The sequence below is a fragment of the Aethalodelphis obliquidens genome, unplaced genomic scaffold (assembly GCF_003676395.1).
Source record: "Aethalodelphis obliquidens isolate GAN/ISIS:26980383/991018 unplaced genomic scaffold, ASM367639v1 scaffold51, whole genome shotgun sequence".
In the NCBI taxonomy this organism is placed as follows: domain Eukaryota; kingdom Metazoa; phylum Chordata; class Mammalia; order Artiodactyla; family Delphinidae; genus Aethalodelphis; species Aethalodelphis obliquidens.
In genome coordinates, this window is record NW_020837995.1 from 10,481,356 (window position 1) to 10,506,787 (window position 25,432).

Here is a 25,432-nt window from a genome sequence, read left to right on the forward strand (position 1 = left end):
AGTGAGAAACACAAGAGAAGAAAACGACCTACAAAAACAAACCCAAAACAATTACGAAAATGTTCACAGGAACATACATATCAATAATTACCTTACATGTGAATGGATTAAATGCTCCAACCAATAGACACAGGCTTGCTGAATGGATACAAAAACAAGACCCATATATATGCTGTCTACAAGAGACCCACTTCAGACCTAGGGACACATACAGACTGAAAGTGAGGGGATGGAAAAAGATATTCCATGCAAATGGAAATCAAAAGAAAGCTGGAGGAGCAATACTCGTATCAGATAAAATAGACTTTAAAATAAAGAATGTTACAAGAGACAACGAAGGACACTACATAATGATCAAGGGATCTATCTATATATATATAAATATATATGCACCCAACATAGAAGCACTTGAATACATAAGGCAACTGCTAACAGCTCTAAAAGAGGAAATCGACAGTAACACAATAATAGCGGGGGACTCTTAACACCTCACTTACACAAAGGACAGACCATCCAAAATGAAAATAAATAAGGAAACAGAAGCTTTAAATGACACAACAGACCGGATAGATTTAATTGATATTTATAGGACATTCCATCCAAAAACAGCAGATTACACTTTCTTCTCAAGTGCGCACGGAACATTCTCCAGGATAGATCACATCTTGGGGCACAAATCAAGCCTCAGTAAATTTAAGAAAATTGAAATCATATCAAGCATCTTTTCTGACCACAACGCTATGAGATTAGAAATGAATTACAGAGGAAACAAACGTAAAAAACACAAACACATGGAGGCTAAACACTACGTTACTAAATAACCAAGAGATCATTGAATAAATCAAAGAGGAAATCAAAAAATACCTAGAGACAAATGACAACAGACACCGCAGAAACACAAAGCATCCTAAGAGACTACTACAAGCAACTCTATGCCAATAAAATGGACAACCTGGAAGAAATGGACAAATTCTTAGAAAGGTATAACCTTCCAAGACTGAACCAGGAAGAAATAGAAAATATGAACAGACCAATCACAAGTAATTAAATTGAAACTGTGATTAAAAATCTTCCAACAAACAAAAGTCCAGGGCCCTGGTGGCGCAGTGGTTGAGAGTCCGCCTGCCGATGCAGGGGACACGGGTTCGTGCCCCGGTCTGGGAAGATCCCACGTGCCACGGAGCGGCTGGGCCCGTGAGCCATGGCCGCTGAGCCTGCGCGTCCGGAGCCTGTGCTCCGCAACGGCAGAGGCCACAGAAGTGAGAGGTCCGCGTACCGCAAAAAAAAAAAAAAACCAATTCATAAAATTCATCAGATTAACAGTCTAAAAAAGAAAACTACATGACCTATCATTTGATGCAGGAGAAGCACTTGACAAAATTCAACAGTCATTCATGATATAAACTCTCAGCAAACTAAGAGTAGAAGGGCATTTTCTCAACCTGATAAAGGGCATATAAAAAACAAAAAAAGCTGCTCAAACTGATCAACAGATTTAACAACATTCCAAATGAAATTCAAGCAAAAGGCATTAAATAGACAAGCTGATTCTAAAATTTATGTGAAAAGGCAAAGGAACCAAAATACCTAAAACAGTTTTGAAAAATAGTAATAAAGTTGGAGGAATCACACTACATGATTTTAAGACTTACTACTATATAGTGACAGTAATCAAGCCCTTGTGCTATTGGCAAAGGCTTATTAGTCATACTACAGGTAAATGAAATAGAGTCCATAAATAGATCCACACAAATATGGCCAATTAAATTTTTAGCTTTTTAAAAATGTAAATATAATCCACATACCATCATTTTAAAGTATACAATTCAGTGGTTTGTAGTATATTCACAAGGCTGTGTATTCACCACCACTATCCAATTCCAGAACTTTTTCACCATCCAAAAAAGAAACCCCATACTTATTAGCTGTCACTCTCTATTCCCTCCTTTCCCTGGTCCCTGGCAACCACTAGTCTATTTTCTGTCTCTATAGCTTTGCCTATTCTAGGCCAAGTGATATTTGACAAAGACGCAAAGGCCATTCAACACAGAAGAGACAATTTCCAACAAAGTGCTGGAACAACTGTACATCTGTATGTAAAAAAATGAACCTCAATCTAAACCTCAAACCTTATATACAAAACTTAACTCACAATGCATCACAGATCTAAATGTAGAATACAAAACATTTAGAAATAAACTGGTAAGCAAATCTTTCTGCAAAGGATTTTGGACATGATACTTAAAGCACATTTTATAAAAGAAAAAAAAAACTGATAAACTGAACTTTACCAAAATTGAAAACTTTTACTCTGTGAAAGACACTGTTAAGAAAATGAAAAGACAAGCTACATACTGGAAGAAAATGTTTGCAAATCATAATATCCAACCAAGGGCTTGTATCAAAATATATAGAGAACACTTAAATTTCAACTGTAAGAAAACAAATGACCCAATTTGAAACTGGGCAAAAGACAGACACTTCACGAAAGAGGTTATACTGATTGCAAATAAATACATGAAAAGATGTTTGACATCACTTGCCGGTCTCCAAAAGTTACATAGTGTATGATTATATTTATATGACATTCTCAAAAGGATAAAACTAGAGTGACAGAGAATAGATGAGTTGTTGCGAAGAGTTAGAGGTGGGATGAAGGTATGATTATAAAGGGATAGTATAAAGGAGTTTTGGGGGACTGTAGAGCTATTATGAAAACTTATGAATACTATTATGAACTATTACGATTATTATTATGATTATAGTGAAGGTTACATGAATCTACACACATGCTAGAACTCATAGAACTGTAGAACCCAAAAAAGTCATTTACCATGTTAATTTTTTTAATAAATAAAATTAATTTATAAAAAGAAAATCCACAATTATCTGAGAAGGTGGTAAAATATTCCTCCCTTTTCCAATAGTGTATCTGAATAAGGCCATATTCTCTTCATATGCTTCAACCAAAGCAATATATTGCAACAAACTGAACACAGAAGTATGAGAATCCGGCTGTCTTCTATGGGGTCAGACGTTAAAGAGACTTGAAAAAATGTAAAACAATGCCACTCATTTCACCACCTGTTTTTCTGTTTTGGAAAATAGTATTATTTATTTATTTATGGCTGCATCGGGTCTTCGTTGCTGCGCGCAGGCCTTCTCTAGTTGTGGTGAGCAGGGGCTACTCTTCATTGTAGTGCGCGGGCTTCTCATTGCGGTGGCTTCTCTTGTTGTGGAACACGGGCTCTAGGTGCACAGGCTTCAGTAGTTGTGGCACATGGGCTCAGTAGTTGTGGCTCATGGGCTCTAGAGCACAGGCTCAGTAGTTGTAAAGCGCATGGGCTTAGCTGCATGTGGGATCTTCCCGGACCAGGGCTCGAACCCATGCCCCCTGCACTGGCAGGTGGATTCTTAACCACTGTGCCACTAGGGAAGCCCAGCTTTATTATTTTAAAATAAATAAACTTAAAATATGTTTTAATTTTAATACAGGAAATATCATTAGCTATAAATCCATGATAAAACAAATAAACAACTCTTTAGGGTCCTCAATAAATTTTAAGATTGATAAGAGGTCCTGAGACCAGAGAGTTTGAGAACGGCTAAATTATGTTATACAAATCTATATTTGAATCAATCTATTAATAATCTTGATTTATTATATACAAAGTTATTTGGGTAAATTTTAAAATATTCTACAATCTGAACTTTTACCAATCATTCTTTCAATAAACAAACATTTGATGAGTACCCTGCCAAAAACTGTGGGAATACTAAGATAAATAAATCATGGTCCCTAGCCTTTAGGACAATAGGTACTCCAGGAGAGATTTCTCATAGGTAATGCTATTGGTAGAATATTCACTTGAACCTAAATGCAATAAGAGAAGAGTTGTGCAACTGGTTTGGAATTGAATTAGGTTAGAAAACTAATCAAAGAAAAACACAATACAATTATTACTTCCAGGAAAAAAAAACCAGTGTAGAAAAGTTACTCATACTATATACCTACATCTATACCTATACAGATATAAATTTCATGACTTAGATGTCAAAAGCATTTACAGAGTCATAATAACTTAAATTCTGAATACTGCCCTAACCAAAATTAAACTATAATATTAATGGAAAATTGGAGGACCTAGCTGAGATAGGCTGTGAAAAGCTAAATCCTCACCTTCCATAGTGGAAAGCCAATAATGACTAAAATTTAAAAATTAATCAGCAGCAATACAAGCATGTTCATTTGAGATATGGAGGTAAATACCAAAAGAATCAGCAAAAAGGGCAGAGTGGGGAGGCCAGGAGACTCTTCTTTTCTATAAAGAAGTGTACAGAATCATTCAACTTTTTAAATTATGTGCATATTTAACTGATTAAAAATGAAAATTAAATTTAAAATGCAACTTGTAGAAGAACATTTCAACATGAAAAAATATTCTTTATATTTTAAGTGACTTATAAAACAATATATATGATCTCATTTCTATTTTTTTAAAAAGTATACATATAGGGGCTTCCCTGGTGGTGCAGCAGTTAAGAATCCACCTGCCAATGTAGGGGACACGGGTTCGAGCCCTGGTCTGGGAAGATCCCACACGCCGCGGAGCAACTAAGCCCGTGCGCCACAACTACTGAGCCAGAGCTCTAGAGCCGGCAAACCACAACTACTGAACCCACATGCCACAACTACTGAAGCCTGAGCGCCTAGAGCCCGTGCTCCGCAACAAGAGAAGCCACGACAATGAGAAGCCCACGCACCGCAACAAGGAGTAACCCCCGCTCACCGCAACTAGAGAAAGCAGGTGCACAGCAACGAAGACCCAACACAGCCAAAAATAAATTAATTTTTTTAAAAAAAAGCCTGAACGCATATTTACCAACTATGAACTATGGTTATTCCTATATAGTATGATTATTTTCTTGGGATAGACTCCTCTTCTGTAAATTTACTATAGTAAACATGTATTTTTACAATAAGTAGAAAAACACTATTTTTAAAAGTTATAATTTTTAAGCCTCACATATATGGTCAAAAAATTTTTAGAGAAGGGTGCCAAAACCATTCAACGGGGAAAGATCAATCTTTTCAACAAATGGCACTGGATAAACTGGATATCCACATGCTAAAGAATAAAGCTGGACCCTTACTTTATACCATATATAAAAATTTACTGAAACTGGATCAAAGAACTAAATGTAAGATCCAAAACTATAAAACTCTTAGAACAATACATAGGGGAAAAGCTTCATGACATTGGATTTGGCAATGATTTCTTGGATATGACACCAAAAGAAAAGAAAAAAACAGATAAAGTGACTTCATCAAAATTAAAAACAAATAATTTTGATGAAGTGTCCATCAAAAGAGTAAAAAGGCAACCTATGGAATGGGAGAACATATCTGCAAATAATATATCTGATAAGGGGTTAACATTTAGAATATATAAAGAAATCCTACAACTCAACAACAAAATAACAAACAACCCAATTTTAAAAATGGGCAAAAAACCTGAATAGACATTTCTCCAAAGAAAATATACGAAGGATCATAAGAATGGAAAGATGCTCAACATCATTAATTAACTAGGAAAATACAAATCAAACCACTTTACAACCCATTTAGAATAACTATCAAAAAACATGAAAATAAGTGTTGGCAAAATTGTGGAGAAAGTGGAACCCATGTGCATTGCTGATGGAAATGAGGAATGAGGAAATGTGAAATGGTGCAGCCACTGTAGAAAACAGTACTGGAGGTTCCTCAAAAAAATTAAACATAGAATTATGATATAATTATGCAATTCCACCTTTGAGTATATACTCCAAAAAATTCAAAGGAGGGACTCAAAAAGGTATTTTGTACACCAGTGTTCATGGCTGAATTATTCATTAGAGCCAAGAGGCAGAAGCACTCAAGTGTCCATCCCAAATGACAGATGAATGGATAAACAAAAATGTAGCACATATATACAAAGGAATATTATTCAATTTTAAAAAGGAAGGAAATTCTTACACATGGTACAACATGAATGAACCTTGAAGACCTTATGTTAAGTGAAAAAAGCCAATCACAAAAGGTCAAATATATGATTCCATTTATAATAGGTAGCTAGATTAGTCAAATTCATAGAGACAGAAGGTAGTTTCTGTCTAGTGGTTGCCAGGGGCTGCAAGGAGGAGGTAATAGGGATTTAGTGTGGGTACAAAGTTTCATTTTTGGGAAGATGAAAAAGTTCTGGAGATGAATTGTGGTGATGGTTGCAGAACAATGTTAATATACTTAATGCCACTGAGTTGTACACTTAAAAATAGTTAAAATGGAAAATCTAATGTATATTTTACCATGAAAAAAGTTTCTAACACTACTAGGTATCCCTCAGAAATATAATTACCAAATAATTTTCACCATATCTCACTTTAAATTACCAGTAGAAAGATCATGAAACAAAGTAGTATCCTGGATAGAGTCCTTCAAGATACTAATATAAAGCTAAAAATACACCTGTTCCAATTAGAAATTGAACCCTAAGGGAAAAGCCCAGAATCCTGTAAGCTACTGAGGTGTACTAGATTGCTTCTAAAATGGCTCCCAATAATCCCTATCTCATGTTATTGATCCCTTCCCCTTTAGTGTGGGTGGATCCAGTCACTTGACTCTAATGAACAGAATACAGCAAAAGTGACAGGATATCACTTCCCAGATATAAAAGATTGTGACATCTACCTTGCTCATTGTCTCTCTCTGGCTCTTCCTACTTGCTTGCTCTGATGAGGAAAGCTGCCATGTTGCCCCAAGGAAAGACCCATGTGCTAGGACAACCTCTGCTAGCATATGATTCCACTTACAAAAGGTACCAACAGCCCTCAGTCCAACCACCCACAAGGAATGGAATCATGCCAACAACCACTGGAGTAAGCTTGGAAACAGATCCTTCCTCAGTTGTGCCTCTTGATGACTACAGCCTACCTTAATTGCAGTCTCTGACTCATCTTGAAACAGAGTACCCAGATGGCTGAGTCACACACAAAATCCTGACCCACAGATTCTGTGAAATAATGCTGTTGTTTTAAAACAGTAAGTTAGGGGTAATTTGTTATGCAGCCATAGATAACTAACACACCAGGCTTCACTGGTGTAAGACAATAGTTTCTCAAAGTTGTACACGAACCACAGGTTCTTTTTGATTCCACATCAAAAATTATATCTGAAAAAATTAATGTAATCTGGCTGCAGTATCAATGCTGTCAAATAACTGTTTGGGATTCATTTTTTCAGTAAGCTAATAGCTTTAAAATGATCTTGGTGCGAGAAAATGAGATACTGCAAGAAAGAACTTAAATAATTCCTCTTTGGCAATATCTTCAATGACCTAAAATAGAAAGTAAACAGCATGATAATGAATTCAGACAGTGATGCTAAATCTGGAGGTGTTGCCAAAACAGACCCAAAGATGATCAAAATACAGACAGAACATACTAAATGGAGATTCAACTTGTAAAATACCATGTGGTGAAAAATCATTTGAAACATTTGCTTGGTAGAAAAAGATTGAGAAGAAAAATAGCCAACAAATTAAAAAGTAAATACTGATAATCCCCTAGATTACAAACTAGGGGATGATGAAGACCATATCATAGTCACTATATTCTCTGCCATAATCAAAAATTATGAACTTTGCAGTTAATCAATAGATATTTGGTGAAGTAATTTAATTAACCAGATGAAAATGAGATATCAAACTGTATGTAATTTATAAGTCATACAGGTTCACATATACGAGTATAACAGAAAGATGAGAGGAAAAATGAGAACTAAAAGGAGAATGAAAATAAAAATGATAAGACACAAAGGCAAATGGATAAAAACTGTACTAATATAAGAATTCCAAAAACATAAACCAGACCAAACCATACTTAATGAAGATAACTCCCTACAAGAGTACTGTCTGAGAAATTAATAACACTGCAGTGTGTTTATTGTCTTTTAGCTCCAGGGACCTCACAGAATAGAGATTAAGACCAGACTATCTGGGGAATTCCCTGGCGGCCCAGTGGTTAGGACTCTGTGCTCTCACTGCCAAGGGGCTGGGTTCAATTCCTGGTCAGAGAACAAAGATCCCACAGCTGTGCGGGGAGGGGGAGACCACACTACCTAGATTCAAATCCTGGCTGTAAAACCTAGGACCCACTACTTAACTTCTCTATGCCTCAATTTCCTCAACTATAGAAAAGAGATAACAACTGTGGCTATTTAAGGATTAAAAGTGATAATACATGATATATGTAAAGTGCTTACTCATCACAGTGCCTGCTACACTGACTGTGCCCAATAAATGGTAATCATTACTTACTACGTCATTTTGCATGCTTCTTAGCCAACAGAAGAAGAAACAGTCACATTCACAAACATAATGTTATCCAAAACAGTCCCTGAAGTGCTTGAATGTTGATGAAAGAAAATAATCATGTTTGCATGGAAGACTAGAATTTAAACCTAGTATGCAAGTATTACTTAACAAATTCATATAGAAATGTTTTTGTCAGCAAGAGAAATTATTACTCTACAACTATGATTACAAATTAAATTATAGCATTTCCATTGTTATAATTTTGCTCTTAAAGTTAACAGAAAAATTAGTTGACCAAAAAGGGAATAAAAATAAACCTACTATTTCTAGGTTGGAAAAAGTATAAATTAGTTCCCAAATGTGCTTTCACTTGAAGCAAATTTTGAGTACCCACCTACGTAAAAAAAGGAAGCACTGTCATAGTGAATATAAAAAAAGAAATTATTTAAATATAAAAAGTAAAGACTCTCACACACTGCTAGTAGGAATGTACTTTGGAAAATAGTTCTGTATTATAAAGTAAAGCTGAAAATATGCACATACTGTGACCCAGCAACCCTTTTCCTAGGTATATCCTAAAGACACTCTTCTCTCACATGCACCAGGAAATATGTACAAGAATTTTCAGTCACACTGTCCATAAATGCCAAAAACTGAAACAACCCAAATGTCCAGCAAGAGAAGAATGGATAAATTATAATATACTCATACAATGAAAAAATGTACTAGCTTCCTACTGCTGACGTAACAAATTACCACAAATTTAGCAGCAAAACAACATAAATTTATAGTCTTACAGTTCTGGAGATCAGAAGTCCAGGCTTCCACTGGGGCTAAAATCAAGGTATCAGCAAGGCTATGCTCCTTCTGGAGGCTCTAGAGGAGAATCCTCTTTCTTGCGTTTTCCAACTTCTAGAAGTTGCCTTCATTCTTTGGCTCATGGCGGCATCCTCCACCTTCAAAGCTGGAGTAGTGTAGTTAGCATCTTCAAATCTCTCTGACCTCCGCTTCCATCATCACATCTCCTTACTTCTCTCTGACAAAATATACATGCCTCCCTCTTACAGGACCCTTGTGAGTACACTAAACCCACCTGGAAAATCAAGGATAATCTTCCCAACTCAGAGCTTTAAGTTAATCACACCTGCAAAGTCCATTCTGCCTATAAGGTAACATATTCAGAAGTTTCAGGGATTAGAAAGTGAGTATCTTTGGGGGGACCATTATTCTACCTGCCACAAAAAATATGCTAAGAAAATGAAACTACTGCTACTCTGAACTACATGACTAAATCTCAGGATAGACATTGAAAAAAATCAAGCAAGACAAAAGTATACTTACAACATAAGTCCTTCTATGTAAGGTTCAAAATTAAGCAAAACTAAACTATGTTAAATAGGGATGCAAGTATAGGTAGTAAGTCTATAAAGAAAAAACAAGGACATGATTTTTCATAAAAAGCACAAGAATGAATTCCTTTGGGGGTAAGAAAAGGAGATAAGGAAAGGGCTTCTGAGATGCTGGCAATGTTCTATTTCTTGACCACTTGGCCTTATAATTATTCTTTAAACTGTACAGGGGGCTTCCCTGGTGGCACAGTGGGTAAGAAACCACCTACCAATGCAGGGGACACGGATTCGATCCTTGGTCTGGGACAATCCCACACGTCACAGAGCAACTAAGCCCGTGCGCCACAACTACTGAGCCTGCGCTCTACAGCCTGTGTACTACAACTACTGAGCCTGCACTCTAGAGCCTGCGAGCCACGTCTACTGAGCCCATGTGCTGCAACAACTGAGCCTGCACTCTAGAACCCGCGAGCCATGTCTACTGAGTCCGTGCACTGCAACTACTGAGCCTGCGCTCTGCAACTACTGAAGCCCGAGCACCTAGAGCACGTGCTCCCCAACAAGAGAAGCCACCACAATCAGAAGCCTGTGCACCTCAATGAAGAGTAGCTTCAGCTTGCCACAACTAGAGAAAGCCCGCATGCAACAATGAAGACCCAACACAGCCAAAAATAAAGTAAATAAAATACATAAATTTAAACTGTACCTATAATTAATGTCTCTTATAAAAAGAACAGTAACAGATAATGGCCATATAAACCAGAGCAGGGAAATCCAGACACAAACTAGATAGGCAACAACCATCTAGCAGTATGACAGATAGCAGAAGACTGTCCCATCTATACAATGGTAAAAAGCCAGGTAATCTGTGAGTTGAGCATGAAGCAGAAATCTAGGTTCAGAGTAAAGAAAGAGGCTTAGAAGCACATGCACAATTACATGTCTTCTAAGACATATCTTCTAGGACAATTTACAATGTCTTCCTAAAAGACTATAAATTTCTTGAGGTCAAGAGCAGAATTCTACTCATCTTTGTATTCTCAGTACCTAGCATAATACCTACCACAGAACAATCGTTCAATAAATGTTTAATGAATGGAAGAATGAATGAAACATCTTTAACCTCCTAGACAGCTGAATGAAAAGAAGTAGTCCTCAAGTAAATAATTGAGAGCTGACTTTTAAATTTAACATATAGTCATTCAATAAATTGTTACAAATACATAGAAGAGTAGGAAGAAGTATAATGCATAGTTTTGCCCTCAATGAGTGTATAATCAAGGGAAGAAGTTAAACAATTATTTCCAAATTATTCTTTGAAGTAGAACACATCATACAAAAACAGAAATTAATAGTAATTCTCTGGATTTAAAAGGCAAAATAAACTAATAAGAACCTGCTGTATAAAAAAATAGATAAAATTCAAAAAAATGAAATGAAATAAAAGGTAGGGCTTCCCTGGTGGCACAGTGGTTGAGAGTCCGCCTGCCGATGCAGGGGACACGGGTTTGTGCTCCGGTCCGGGAGGATCCCACATGCCGCGGAGCGGCTGGGCCCATGAGCCATGACCGCTGAGCCTGCGCGTCCAGAGCCTGCGCTCCGCAACGGGAGAGGCTACAGCAGTGAGAGGCCCGCGCACCCCAAAAAAAAAAAAAAAAAAAAAAAGGTAAAATATATAAGTTAACCAACATCAAATTGCAAGGGCTAGTGCATATGACAAATCAGAACTGGGAGAGACTAACATGGGCTAGGATGATCATACGATGTTTCTTAGAGGAGCTGGATAACATCTATAGCGGTTTGGCGATTGCAAAATAGCCAAAAGTTCCTCCCATTCCTGTATACACATCCCTTTACAATGTGACCTTGCTGCATCTGCCACTGAAAGGTAGATTTTCTTTCTCCATTCTGGAAACTGAGGTTGGCCCCATGACTTGCTTTAACCAATGGGACATCAGCAAACATGACTCAGAAGGTTGAAAAGCACTTATGCACTGGACTTGCCCTCTTTTGCTGGTTTTGGAACCCAGATAGTGAGGAAACCCAAGCTAGGTGACTGCTTCACATAAATGAGCCCAAACAAGACCAAAAGAACCATTCAGCTGAGCCTAGCCAAACTGCCAACCCACATAATAGTTAATAAATTATTGTTTTAGCTCCTGAACTTTCGGGTGGTTTGTTTAATGACAAGAACTAACTGAAGATGTAAGCAAAGGCACAGAAAAGGAAAGGAGCAAAACATACAAGTACATGAGAAAATGAATGCATACATTAGTCTAAATGGGAAAGAGTTCTGATTGTGGAGAAAGAATACATAAACCTGAAAGGTAAACTGAGTTCAGATTGTAAAAATCAGGCTAGGGGGCTTCCCTGGTGGTGCAGTGGTTAAGAATCCGCCTGCCAATGCAGGGGACATGGGTTCGAGCCCTCATCAAGGAAGATCCTACATGCTGCGGAGCAACTAAGCCCATGCGCCACAACTACTAATCCTGCACTCTAGAGCCCGCAAGCCACAACTACTTAGCCCATGTGCCACAACTACTGAAGCCCATGCGCCTAGAGCCTGTGCTCCACAACAAGAGAAGCCACCTCAAATGAGAAGCCCGCGCACTGCAACAAAGAGTAGCCCAGAGTAGCCCCCACTCGTCACAGCTAGAGAAAGCCCAGGCAGAGCAACGAAGACCCAATGCAGCCAAAAATAAATAAATAAATAAGTTTAAAAATCAGGCTAGGAAGAGGATGGACTTCATTCAGTTTCAATAGACAGGAAGAGCCACTGAAGGATTTCAGAGCAGGGGAGGATATAATGCAAGAGGAAAGGAAGTCCAGTTACAACTACTATTATCTAGAAAGGCTGAAGCAAAAAAATTCTCCTACATTTGGGGGAAGCTAGATAATTCACTAAACAGATAACAACAGGGTTCTATAAGTGTCATATATAGCTTATGTAAGATTCTGCTCTTTAACAGAAAAATAGGAAAATTATTTTTACCTACAATTTTAATTTCAATGGGAACAGTGCTAGAATTAATCATCAGAAGAGGTTATGACGTGTCTAAAGAGTAAGGAAAATATTTTTGAAGCTATTATTTGGGCATAAAGATAATACCCAGATTTCTAATGACAGCATAACTTTGAAATATGACTCCTCTTTGTTTGACATTTCAATATACCCACCAGACCACTTCGGCTTCTGACCACCAAAGTAACAGGGACCAGATTTAGCCTCCCAACTTAAATGGGAAAAATAGACAAAATATATGAAACAATGGACTTTAGACACTAGAACTAGACAATAGGCAGCACAGAACATGGATCCACGAGAGAAGGGAAATAAATGAGGTAAGCCTTAAGACTGCCCCCAGCTCACTGACTGGAGAGTTTCCAGGCTGCAGCACAGGAATGAGGAACCCAAACAGAGTCCATCAGTCTCGCTGAGTTGAAGAGACAGAATTCAGAGTTTTGAGGAGGCCAAGGCAGGGCAGAACACTGAAGAGCTGTGCAGACAGAACTCTGGATATCTAGAGAGGGTTCCTCTTGAAACTTTGGCGAGTACTTATGAGTGCATGTGTGTACAGAAGCAATCAAGGCCAGGGTAAAGAACCCCTGGAAAGAGGCAGGCAGGAACAATCCTTAATGTTCACACAGGGCTGTGAATAGTTTGTATAATCACCAAACAGAATGAAAAAAAAAAAAAAACTTTAAAAACATCCAGGGCCATGAATGCATCTAACTATTTTCAAATAGCTTAATTATATCCCAGAACAAATCCCCATAATATTTACAGGAATTAAAAAAAAAAAAAATCCAGCACATGACAGTGTAAAATTACAACGTCGAGCATCCAAACAGAAATTAGCAGGGACACAAACAAGGAGAAATATCAATCAATAAAAACAGACTTAGAAATGGTGCAGATGACAGAATGGTAGACAAGGACTTTAAAACAGCTATTATAAATATATTCAAAGAAACAGAGAAAACCATTAAGCATGAGGAAAGAAATGGGAAATATTTTTTAAATGAACTTCCAGACATAAGAAGTATATACCTGAGATTTAAAAAATACACTAGATAGGATTAACACCAGATTAACCACTGTGGAATAAAGGATTAGTGAAGTTGAAGATACAGAAAAAGGAATCATCCAGGACTTCCCTGGTGGTCCAGTGGTTAAGAATCCGCCTTCCAATGCAGGGGATGCAGGTTTGATCCCTGTCGGGGAAATAAAATCCCACATGCCACAGGGCAACTAAGCCTGAGCACTCTAGAGCCCGCGTGCCACAACTAGAGAACCCTGCGCACCACAACTACCGAGCCCACACACTCTAGAGCCTGCGCGACACAAGGAAGAGTCCACGTGCTGCAACCAAGACCCAAAGCAGCCAAATAAATAAATATTTTTTTAAAAAAGAAAGAAAAAGGAATCATCCAAAATGAAACAGACAATAGAAAAAGACAGAAACCACACAGAGAATCAGTGAGCAATGGGATAACATCAAAAAGCCTAACATGGACTTCCCTCGTGGTGCAGTGGTTAAGAATCAGCCTGTCAATGCAGGGGACACGGGTTCGAGCCCTGGTCCAGGAAGATCCCACATGCCGTGGAGCAACTAAGCCCGTGCGCCCAAACTACTGAGCCTGCACCCTAGAGCCCACAAGCCACAACTACTGAAGCCCACACACCTAGAGCCCGTGGTCCGCAACAAGAGAAGCCACCGCAATGAGAAGCCCAGGCACCGCAACAGAGAGTAGCCCCCGCTCGCTGCAACTAGAGAAAGCCCACGCGCAGCAATGAAGACCCAACACAGCCAAAAATAAATAATTTTTTTTTAAAAGCCTAACATACATATAACTGGAGTCCCAGAAGGAGAGAATAGAGAGGTTGTTTATACTTTTATTTTGTTGTCGGTTATTGTAACCATACTATCTTATATAAAGTTTCTCTCCACTTTTAGTAGATATTTTAATTTCTGGATACATTTATTGGGCCCAAAGAGATTGCATGCTTAAAAAAAAAAAACCTGAAGAAAAAATGTCTGAAATTTTTCCAAATTTGATGAAAACTATCAACACACTGAACATCCCCTATTAAAACAAAAAATCAGATGTTTTCAAAGTCATCATGATCTGTTAAGTAGATAATATTTAGGATACCTGATTAATATTCCAAAAATAGATTAAAATATAGTTAGATGCAGAGTGGCTATCTCTTCATCAAACATCTCAAAAGTCAAAATAATACATTTTTCACATTACAAGAAACTAAATTATGTCTCAAGATAAAACAAGCTGAGGTGCAGACACAAGTTTACAAAGACTACAAACCAGTTAAGCTTTTCAAAATATCTAATAACAGTAATGTAAACAACAGAAGGGTCAAGAATAGGATAAACCCCATGAGATTTTTTTTTAACCCTGCAGGTTTTAGCAAGAGCCTCTCTATAAAGTGTTAGTAAAAAGAGATGAAGATGTACAAATAACCCTATTTGTTGATAGCAAAAGAGAAAGAAAATTTAGTTACCACTCACACTTCAACCGTTCCTTCTAAACTTTAACAGGAGATAAATTATACTTCCAGCAGCATGGAATCTCTCTGAGCTCATAAATATATTCAAGAAAGTAAAATATCTATTAAAAGTGAAGAGAAATTTTACAAGTCAGTTATGGTTACAATTACCTACAACAGAATAAAAGTGTAAACAACCTAGTTCACCTCTCCCTGGCTACTGATACTAACAACACATAAACAAATTCTTCCCTTACAGAAAGTACAGTGTAACTTACATGTCAAGATTGTAAGGAAAGGGCTTCCCTGGTGGCACAGTGGTTAAGAATCCACCTGGCAATGCAGGGGACACAGGTTCGAGCCCTGGTCCGGGAAGACCCCACATGCCACAGAGCAACTAAGCCCACGTGCCATAAATACTGAGCCTGCGCTCTAGAGCCCACAAGCCAAAACTATTGAGCCCGTGTGCCACAACTACTGAAGCCTGCATGCCTAGAGCCCATGCTCCACAACAAGAGAAGCCACTGCAACGAGAAGCCCACACACCGCAATGAAGAGTAGCCCTTGCTTGCCGCAACTAGAGAAAGCCCATGTGCAGCAACAAAGACCCAACATAGCCAAAAATAAATTAGTTAATTAAAATTAAAGAAAAAAAAGATAGTAAGGAAAACATTAAACAAGACAATTCCTTGGGTAAAATCTACAGTAGCCACATCAACCAAACAAAGCATTGCCTATGATCCTCCAACTAAGACAAAGAAAAAAAAATCAATGAAGAATCTTCTCTGTAGTGATCTTCATTGTAATTGGATTTTAAGTATATTAACTTCCCTTTTTAAAAATAGAAAAACTAGAAAAAAAAAAAAAGGGGCTTCCCTGGTGGCGCAGTGGTTGAGAGTCCGCCTGCCGATGCAGGGGACACGGGTTCGTGCCCCGGTCTGGGAAGATCCCTCATGCCGCGGAGCGGATAGGCCCTTGAGCCATAGCCGCTGAGCCTGCATGTCCGGAGCCTGTGCTCCGCAACGTGAGAGGCCACAACAGTGAGAGAGAGGCCCGCGTACCGCAAAAAAAAAAAAAAAAAAAAAAAATCAAAACCGAAGCAAAGAGAGGTTAAGTAATCTAATGACTCATGATATGTTATCATAGAGATGAGAAAAGATTCAGATCCCACCTTGAAGCACAATTAACAGTTTTATTCATCTGTCTAGTAAGCATTTATTAATTTATGAGATTTGTGGCTATTCTAACCTTATTTTATAAACCAAAAATTAGGAGCCAGCATATGATAAGGGATATTTTTTTCTGATTTACAAATGAATTTATATAATTTTAAACTTACAAAGATGTTCAAACTATATCCTAGTTACTTGTACATTTAATAACTCACCTATAAGCTGCTGGACTCTGGCTACAAAGAGACTCTAACTATTTATCTGAAAAACCTCTTTCTTGTAACCATACATACCCTCCTACTGGAAATGCCTAGTCCTAACTTCTGAGGTTCAAAGAGTATGAAATATAACATAGGAATTCTGTCAGTACTTAAGCAATTGAGGCCTGGGAGAACCCAAAGTCGAAACCCATATTGGAGGGAGAGGGTGGCCTCTTTAGAGCAAAAGTTTTCAAAGTGTTCTGGTGTTTGGAAAGGATTTGTCTAAAGCTGTTTCAGGAATTGTATGAACATTTAATTTTTATTAAATATCTTTATTTTAAAACATTTATTTTTAATTTTTTAACTACTTACAGCTATAACATATCCACTAACCTCCAAAACTGGTAGAGTATGTAGAATAAACTGTGGTTGATAAAACGAAGACTTCCCTGAACCCATCCCCCGGACTGTGAGGTCCGTCAGTTAATACGTTTATGTGGTCGTCTGCATTTTCCCTTCATGATACTTGGAACACTTGTAATTCCTTGTTCTACAATTGTCTATTCCCACTGTATTGCAAGTTCCAAAAGTGAGATAATTTCTGTCTTGTTCCCTACTGAATCTCTAACCCCTACCACGGTAACACGGTAGATACTGAAATATTTAATGAGACTACTGCAGTAGTTCTAAGGAGCGATAATGAGGATCAGAGACGCTAAATTAAGATGGTAGCAGTAGAAATGAAAAGGAGAGGTTTTGTGCATGTAGAACCAGGGAAAAGAAGCAGCCTAAAAAATTAAATTAATGGGATTTTTGAATTTGTGTGACTGATTAAATCGTGACACCTTCATTTATAATTACAGAAGTTAAAAGTGGACTGACTTTGGCCTTGGACATGTTGAATTTTTTAAGTGCTACACAAGTCCCTAATAAATGAAGTCCTAATCTAGCTTACTATCTACAATACTATTTAGCTTCCAGCTGATTTTTTTTTTTTTTTTTTTTTTTTTTAGATTTATGGCTGTGTTGGGTCTTCGTTTCTGTGCGAGGGCTTTCTCTAGTTGCAGGAAGTGGGGGCCACTCTTCATTGCAGTGCGCGGGCCTCTCACGTTGCAGAGCACAGGCTCCAGACGCGCAGGCTCAGTAATTGTGGCTCACGGGCCTAGTCGCTCCGCGGCATGTGGGATCTTCCCAGACCAGGGCTCGAACCCGTGTCCCCTGCATTGGCAGGCAGACTCTCAACCACTGCGCCACCAGGGAAGCCCCCGGCTGATTTTTTCAAATCGAATTTCATAAGAAGCAAGGCTCACATTTTTCTCTTTAGTTATTCATTTTTTCCCCCTATTTTCCTCCCCTCATCTCTGCATTACTGGTCATTGAAAAATGTTGATAAAACCTTTTCTGAGAGGGCTTCTCTGGTGGCGCAGTGGTTGAGAGTCTGCCTGCCGATGCTAGGGGACATGGGTTCGTGCCCCAGTCCGGGAGGATCCCACATGCCGCGGAGCGGCTGGGCCCGTGAGCCATGGCCGCTGGGCCTGCGCGTCTGGAGTTTGTGCTCCGCAACATGAGAGGCCACAACAGTGAGAGGCCCATGTACCGCAAAAAAAAAAAAAAAAGTTTCTGAGAAATTTTAGAAACCGAGGCACTTAGTAGATCAAGGAAAAAAGCAGGGGGCGGGGGTTTCCAAACTTAATCCATAAAACACAGCACACACGGAAAACTAAATGTTAGACCAATATTAGCAAAATACAGTATTGAGATGATCACATGGTTAGAACAAGCTCAGGGAAACAATGCAAAATCATTTTTTTTAAAAAGGTAATTACCTTGGAACGTCAGAAAGACCAAAAAAAAAAAAATCCAAGTATAAAAATAATGATAAAAGCATTTTAGTAAAAACAGACATAATGGCAAATAAGTTTTCTAATGCAAATATTAAAAAATACTGATTTTTATTTTCAATAAAGATGTAAATTCTCTAAAATATATATATAATATATAATATAGATTCTTAAACATGGTTAGGTTAAATCTTGACATTATCAAAGGGAGCTAAGAATCTATTACCTCCCATTCTTCAGAAAACACTACAACAAGCCAGGGTTTTTTTGTTTTGTTTTTTGTTTTTAAATTTTTATTGGAGTGTAGTTGATTTACAGTGTTGTGTTAGTTTCAGGTGTTCAGCAAAGTGAAGCAGTTATATATATGTCCACTCCTTTTTAGATTCTTTTCCCATATAGGCCATTTACAGAGTATTGAGGTGCTTTTCAAAGAACACTTAATTTTTTTACCTTGGGAAGCGCTACTTTAATTGAAGTGAAAGTAAATTGCTTAACACAATAAAAAGCAGCTATCAACATCCCAAAATATCAAGGAAAAAATCACAGAAAAAATCCAAAATGTTGACAAAAGTTGATAAGTATTATAGACTCAAGTATTAAGAACACATAAAATAATAACCACAAGGAATCATTATGCTTAACTTAAAGTCATATAACATAAATGAAAATATACCAAGAAGTCTGCTTAAAAATCACCTGTTTAAAAGACGAAACTTTCTGGCAAAACTGACATTGATGTTAGGTAAATAATATGTCAATCTATATTTTAAACTTACAACCAAGGATTACAAGATATTGAGGACAGAAACTTGTGAGCAGTAATATGTTGGAATTATGTTCAAAATTCAGCTCTAAAAACCCAACTTTTTTCATATAGACTTAAAGGGTCTTTTATCAAATATGGATGTATGATATTTAACCTGAAAGCACTGAGTATTTACAGCACAAAAACTGTTAAAAAAAAAAAAAAAAAAGTATTTTTAACCCAAGGATACTATCCACTGAAGCCTAGGGGAAAAAAATCTACCACCATCATCACTATTGTTCACAATATACTGAGTAACAAAAAATATGACAACGAAGTAAAACAGTACAAATGTTTAATTTCATATTTCAAAACCTATAAATATTGGATGTCCCGCCATATTTATTACTAATCAAATAAATTGACATAGCTCCAGCTATATTTTGAGTCTTTCTTAAGAGCCCCAAAAATAGCAAAGGAATACATGGCTAGAATAATTCTGTGTAACATGCACTCAAACTGTAAAGAATGCCACATACCTATAAAAGAATTTTTCTATTGGAGATTTTTTTTTAAGTGGGAAAGGAAGCAAGCTATATTCTCCATTAGTTCTTAAAGGCTATTTTATTTTGCTAATCAATTCAGAAGTCACTAGTTTAATAATGCTCACTAAACATTTTCTCTTGTTTTATACTGTTTTTTGTTTTTTTTTTTTCCAGGCAACAAACATTTATTATGAGGATTAGGAATCTGAGAGTATCTAATTTGCGTGGTTCCAGCTCAAAGTCTCTCATGAATTGCAATTAAGTTGTCATTTCTATACATTAAGTTATAAAACTTATAAAGAATTGCCTGCCCCCGCCACCAAAGTTATATTCCATGATCATAGCATGTTCAGCTCTGTAATATTTGTTTACAATGAAAAACCAACAATCTATCACTAACTCACATTTTAGTGTATTTTTTTAATGTAAAATACCCTCAAAAGTTGTCTGCATTATACAAACTTCACTTCTAACACTACATTAGAGATATTTGAAGCCCTGCATAAGTGAGTTCATTTTGCTAAAGCACATAAGCCTACTCTCACGAAGATTTCCTGAGGCATTAAAATAATAAGTATTTAAAAGAAAGTCAAAAGAAGACACAAATATCTGAAGTCATACACAGTACAATAAAGAATTTGCTAAATTATGTATTAACCGTACTACAAGATAATGAGCAAGATATTCCATTCTTAGACCACTACTGAAGACCAAATTTATTTCAATTTCATATTACAAATTAAATTAATGAAGCTAGGGACTTCAATTTCTTTTATGTGTCTAAAACTAAAAGAAGAAAAAGCATTTTTTAACATTCTATCATAAAGGAAAAGTGTTAGAAAGACTTTCCTTTATTACCATGCTTCAAACATCCCCTTTAGTGCCTTGATAAAAATGTATCATACAGGAAAACATAAGCTTCTAAATTAGAGAGATTCCTTTCAGTACATTTTCAATTTCAAAAGAGCACAATACATCATCCAAGTCCACACACTTGTTATTTGAAAAATGTTTAGACTTAGGATGAATTCTTCAAGCTTAGTCATATAAGTAATATTTGCCATCATTACTGCTTTATTTAAATAAATAGAAAAGAAATACATAACATTCAGCTTTAAAATCCATCTCCCATCACCTCTTCCCCCTCAAATGAACGGTACTCTATTACATTTAGCCAAAAGAAAACAGCAAATACATCTTTATGGTCTATCCTAGCAAACCAGTATTTAGAAGCCAATGAAACTTTTACTAATGGCTCAGAACCAAACACTGTAACAAAACACAGAGTGGATCCTCCGGGTGTGTACATGTGCCCATTCATAATATTATGATCCTCATACACGCCTTAAAAAACTTAACTTCTATTTAAAACCAAAACATCTTTACATAATACACAGGTTATTATAAAATTGCCCTCTTTAATGTTCAAACATAGAACAATTTCTAAAGCGAGGGACGAAAAGAGTTAATACCGGATTGCTGCCACCTATCAACTTTAATTTAAAGCAAAGTACAACTCAATGTCATTTTTACCTCTAATGCAACCACGACTGAAACAAAATTAAGTTCACTGTGGATAAAGTATCCTGGCATCCCAATGTATTATTTACTTCTGATTTAACAGTAAATACGTGTGGAGTCTTTTGTCCCTCCCACAGCATCCCGGGTTGTCAACATCATCTTAGTCAAAGCAAATGACGAGCAAATCCCTCAGGTCTACTTCGCACCTTAAGTACCATAAAGTCATGGCCTCCACTGTCGTTACTACACAACAAACAGATTCTATAGTCCCATGCCCTCTTCTATTAGATTTGAGGAAGCGAGGTGGGAAAGAAGCGTTCAGTATATCCTGAGAATATATCCTGAGAATCATCTGTGTTCAGTCCTGGTACCTAAAGCAGCATGAATACAAGTGGTATGTGGGTCACCCACAGAGAGAGAAACAGAACGAAGCTTTATGACCCTCCAACTTCAGCGAAGACACCAAAAGCCTCTGGGGATACGGGGCATAACCCTCCAGGGAAACGGGGGAGAAACAGTCTCCGACTTGGAGCTACTGGGTCTGGCACAAGCCCAGGGCGTGGGTAGCGACCGAGGAGTCTCCGGTACCCCTCCCCTCCGCACCAGTATCGGTCACTGGGCGAGGGGTGCGGCCGGAGGAGGGGGTCAGGACTGAGGGAGGGCGGGACGCTGGGCTCCCCCAGCGGCGTCCTGGGGGCTCGGGGGGTGTGTCCTACCTGGGCCGTGGCGGACGCAAGGATTTCGGGCGGAGGGCTCGGGTTCAGCTCAGGGCGGGGACCGGCAGAGGTCAACCCTCAGCAGGCGGGACGACCGCCGCCTGCCCATCCCCCGCCGCCCAGTGCGGCGGGACCCGAGCGCGGCTTCGAGGGCCGGCCGGCTGGGTAGTCCCCTCGGGTACCGTCCGCGTTTACTGGCGGCGGCGGCTGCTGCTGTTACTGCTGCTGCTGGCCGCCCCCAGCCGCTGCTCTTGTGCCAGCTCCTGCTCCTCCTCCTGCCGCCTCCGCCGCCGCCTGGTCCCCACCGCTCCCATCGCCGCTGCGGCGACTACTGCAGCGCCCGCTGACCCGACCCGACGTTATTCTCCCCCTTCGCAACCCGACACAGCCTAGCCCACCTACCCTGCCAGTGCGCACGCCCACCTCTCCGCCACAGGTGCTGATTGGAGAGCGCGTCCCAAGCCCGCCATGTTGGTTGGCTGGTCCCATTGCCTATCACGAAAGGGGAGGAGAGCCAGGCAAAGAGTGTCTCCGCCCCCCACCGGAGAATTGCCGCTATCTTCAGGTTTGCCTGAGAGGGCGAGTTACCGGGAAAGAAGCATCACAATGGCAGCGCGCGTGCGCGCGGGAATTCTGGTCCTCGTAGTTCCAGCCGCAGCGGCAACTACCCGCCAGTCTGGAGCGGAGAAGTAGGGCTTCTGAAACTAGTGGTTGGTACACAGTGGTTCCTCCTAGCTCAAGCAGTTACCTTGGTTATAGAGGCACGGTTGTGACGCCAGGGTTGGTCTTTTCGGAAGAAAATCGTAAATGCTTTGTCACGATACGAATTTACACACACCGAGGAGTTCGGTCGCGAAAAAGGGCCCCAAATCATGAGGCCCTGCCATGCCACCTCCTCAGAAGCAGCGCTGCCAGGATCTGGCAAATTGGCGCTGTCCCCAGAACCGCCTAACACGAAGTTAATCATCGGTGGGTACTGGGGAAAGGCCTGAAAGTGTAAGAAAGAAAGAAGACCGAGACCTCCAGAAAGGAACGTCAGCCTGGAGCCCGGCGTATCCTTACGGTTTTCACATCAATGAAGAACAAGATTTCACTCCCTTTTTGAAACACCGCCAGTGAAGGGTTCAGTGAGCAGCCCCGGTGAGGTCCCGTATGGGATTCTGAGCAAGACAATGCGGGAGTCCCTCGAAGACTTTCAAAGAAAAGCGAGGAGGGCGGAGAAACGAGGCTATGTGGGATAATTTGTATTTGGTATATCAAACTCTTTGGTAAAGAGGAAACCTTATGATCAAACCCCTCTCCCATCCTTAACCACCAACTTACAGAAGAAAAAACTCAAAGAGCTTAACAGCTTTCCTAGAGCTATAAAACTAATGAGTAGAAGAACCAAAACTCCGGTCTCTTAAACTCCCGTGTCCAATGCTTTTCCTACTTGATAATCTCAGGAGTCTGCCATGGACTGAAAGATTGCCATGAATTATGAGCTTCCTTTTACTTTAAATCTTTTTCTTCACTCAAGTGACATTATGATTAAAGCTGATTCAGAATATAGAATGGTTAAATACGAATCCTATATTCAATCTCATAACTATTATTGAATCTGTTTCTTCTTGTTCAGGAAATGCCACAGCCTCTTGACATTCTTTGAAAAACAGCAGGCACTTCCACTGTCTGTCATGTCTAGATCCTTGCATGAAAAGCAGGACAAAATGTACATTAAAGGCACTTGATGATGCAGCTCATCTTGTTCTATTCAAACTTAAAGAAGTTGCCAAATTGTTTTCTTTCCACTGATTAAAACCACAAGTTGCTTTTTCCATTACTTTGTCTAACAGAATATAGTTCACTTCAGAGTATTGGCAGGGCAAGTAATTTGAATTGGAAAGGGTTAGTGTTTCTGTAAATACTTTTCTTTAAAATTAAAGAAGTTTATAGGGGAAACAAAGTCCAGATTCATTGAAATAATGCCTAGCAGGATTTCAGATAGATAGTCTCTATTCAAAGAGAATATTTTTCACTCACTTAGCAAATATAATGTGTCTCTCCAAGCTACCCAGATATAATCTCTGCTATCATAGGTAAGCGTTTTAGTGAATTTATTCATAGAACTACTATTGTGTTTATTTTAAATGAGTCAGTAGATACAGCTGGATTCTCCAAATGATGGAAAGACTATTATTCTTCTTACTGTTATCTTATGACCAACTCACATTTGCAAATCCATGAAGGATAAGATAAATAGAAGAGTATGTGAGAAAGCAGTCCAGCAGCTGTATATCAAGAAAGAGTTGAAGGGGGAAAAAAGTGCAGTGCAAAGGGAAGTGTTGTATGATGAGTATCTTGAGAATAGTACAACAGTATATCTCAGAGTAGGAAGTATAAGAATGAATACATAGTGAAAGTTAATGCCACAGGTATAGGAACCCTAGGATATTGGAGTGCCCAAGGAAAACAGTTTCTCAGGGCCCCTTTTCTTCTCTGGTCTTTCCCATTTAAGAATTATTGGTCCCGGGACTTCCCTGGTGGCACAGTGGTTAAGAATCCGCCTGCCAATGCAGGGGACATGGGTTCGATCCTGGTCCGGGAAGATCCCACATGCCGCGGAGCAACTAAGCCTGTGTGCCACAACTACTGAGGGTAAGCTGTGACAAAGTGAGAGAGTGGCATGGACATATGTACACTACCAAACGTAAAATAGATAGCTAGTGGGCAGCAGCCGCATAGCACAGGGAGATCAGCTCAGTGGTTTGTGACCACCTAGAGGGGTGGGATAGGGAGGGTGGGAGGCAGGGAGACACAAGAGGGAGGAGATATGAGAACATATGTATATGTATAACTGATTCACTTTGTAATACAGCAGAAACTAACACACCATTTAAAAAAAAAAGAATTCTTCTGCCAATACAGGGGACATGGGTTCGATCCCTGGTCCGGGAAGATCCCACATGCCGCGGAGCAACTAAGCCCGTGCGCCACAACTACTGAGCCTGCGCTCTAGAGCCCGTGCGCCACAACTACTGAGGCTGCGCTCTAGAGCCCGCGAGCCACAGCTACTGAGCCTGCATGCTGCAATTACTGAAGCCCGCGAGCCTAGATCCCGTGCTCTGCAACAAGAGAAGCCACCGCAGTGAGAAGCCCATGCACTGCAACCAGAGAAAGCCCGAGTGCAGCAAAGAAGACCCAACACAGCCAAAAATAAAATAAACAAACACATAAATAAATAAATAAATAAAAGAACCACACCCGAATCCTCTGGCCCCACTGGCTTCCTCTCTAAAAAGAAAAAGGGGCTTCCCTGGTGGCGCAGTGATTGAGAGTCCGCCTGCCGATGCAGGGGATACGGGTTTGTGCCCTGGTCCGGGAGGATCCCACATGCCGCGGAGCAGCTGGGCCTGTGAGCCATGGCCGCTGAGCCTGCGCGTCCAGAGCCTGTGCTCCGCAATGGGAGAGGCCACAACAGTGAGAGGCCCGCGTACCGCA

At 39.3% G+C, this 25,432-nt stretch overlaps 1 protein-coding gene across 1 annotated transcript in view; it reads right to left on the minus strand.

The window, feature by feature from the left end:
• Positions 1-22,315, minus strand: part of TTBK2 (tau tubulin kinase 2) — a 145,782-nt gene extending 123,467 nt beyond the window's left edge. The window contains exon 1 of the mRNA XM_027084066.1: positions 21,953-22,315. The gene's annotated coding sequence lies outside the window, so the exon portion shown is untranslated. The remainder of the gene's footprint in view (positions 1-21,952) is intronic.
• Positions 22,316-25,432: the final 3,117 nt, after the last annotated feature.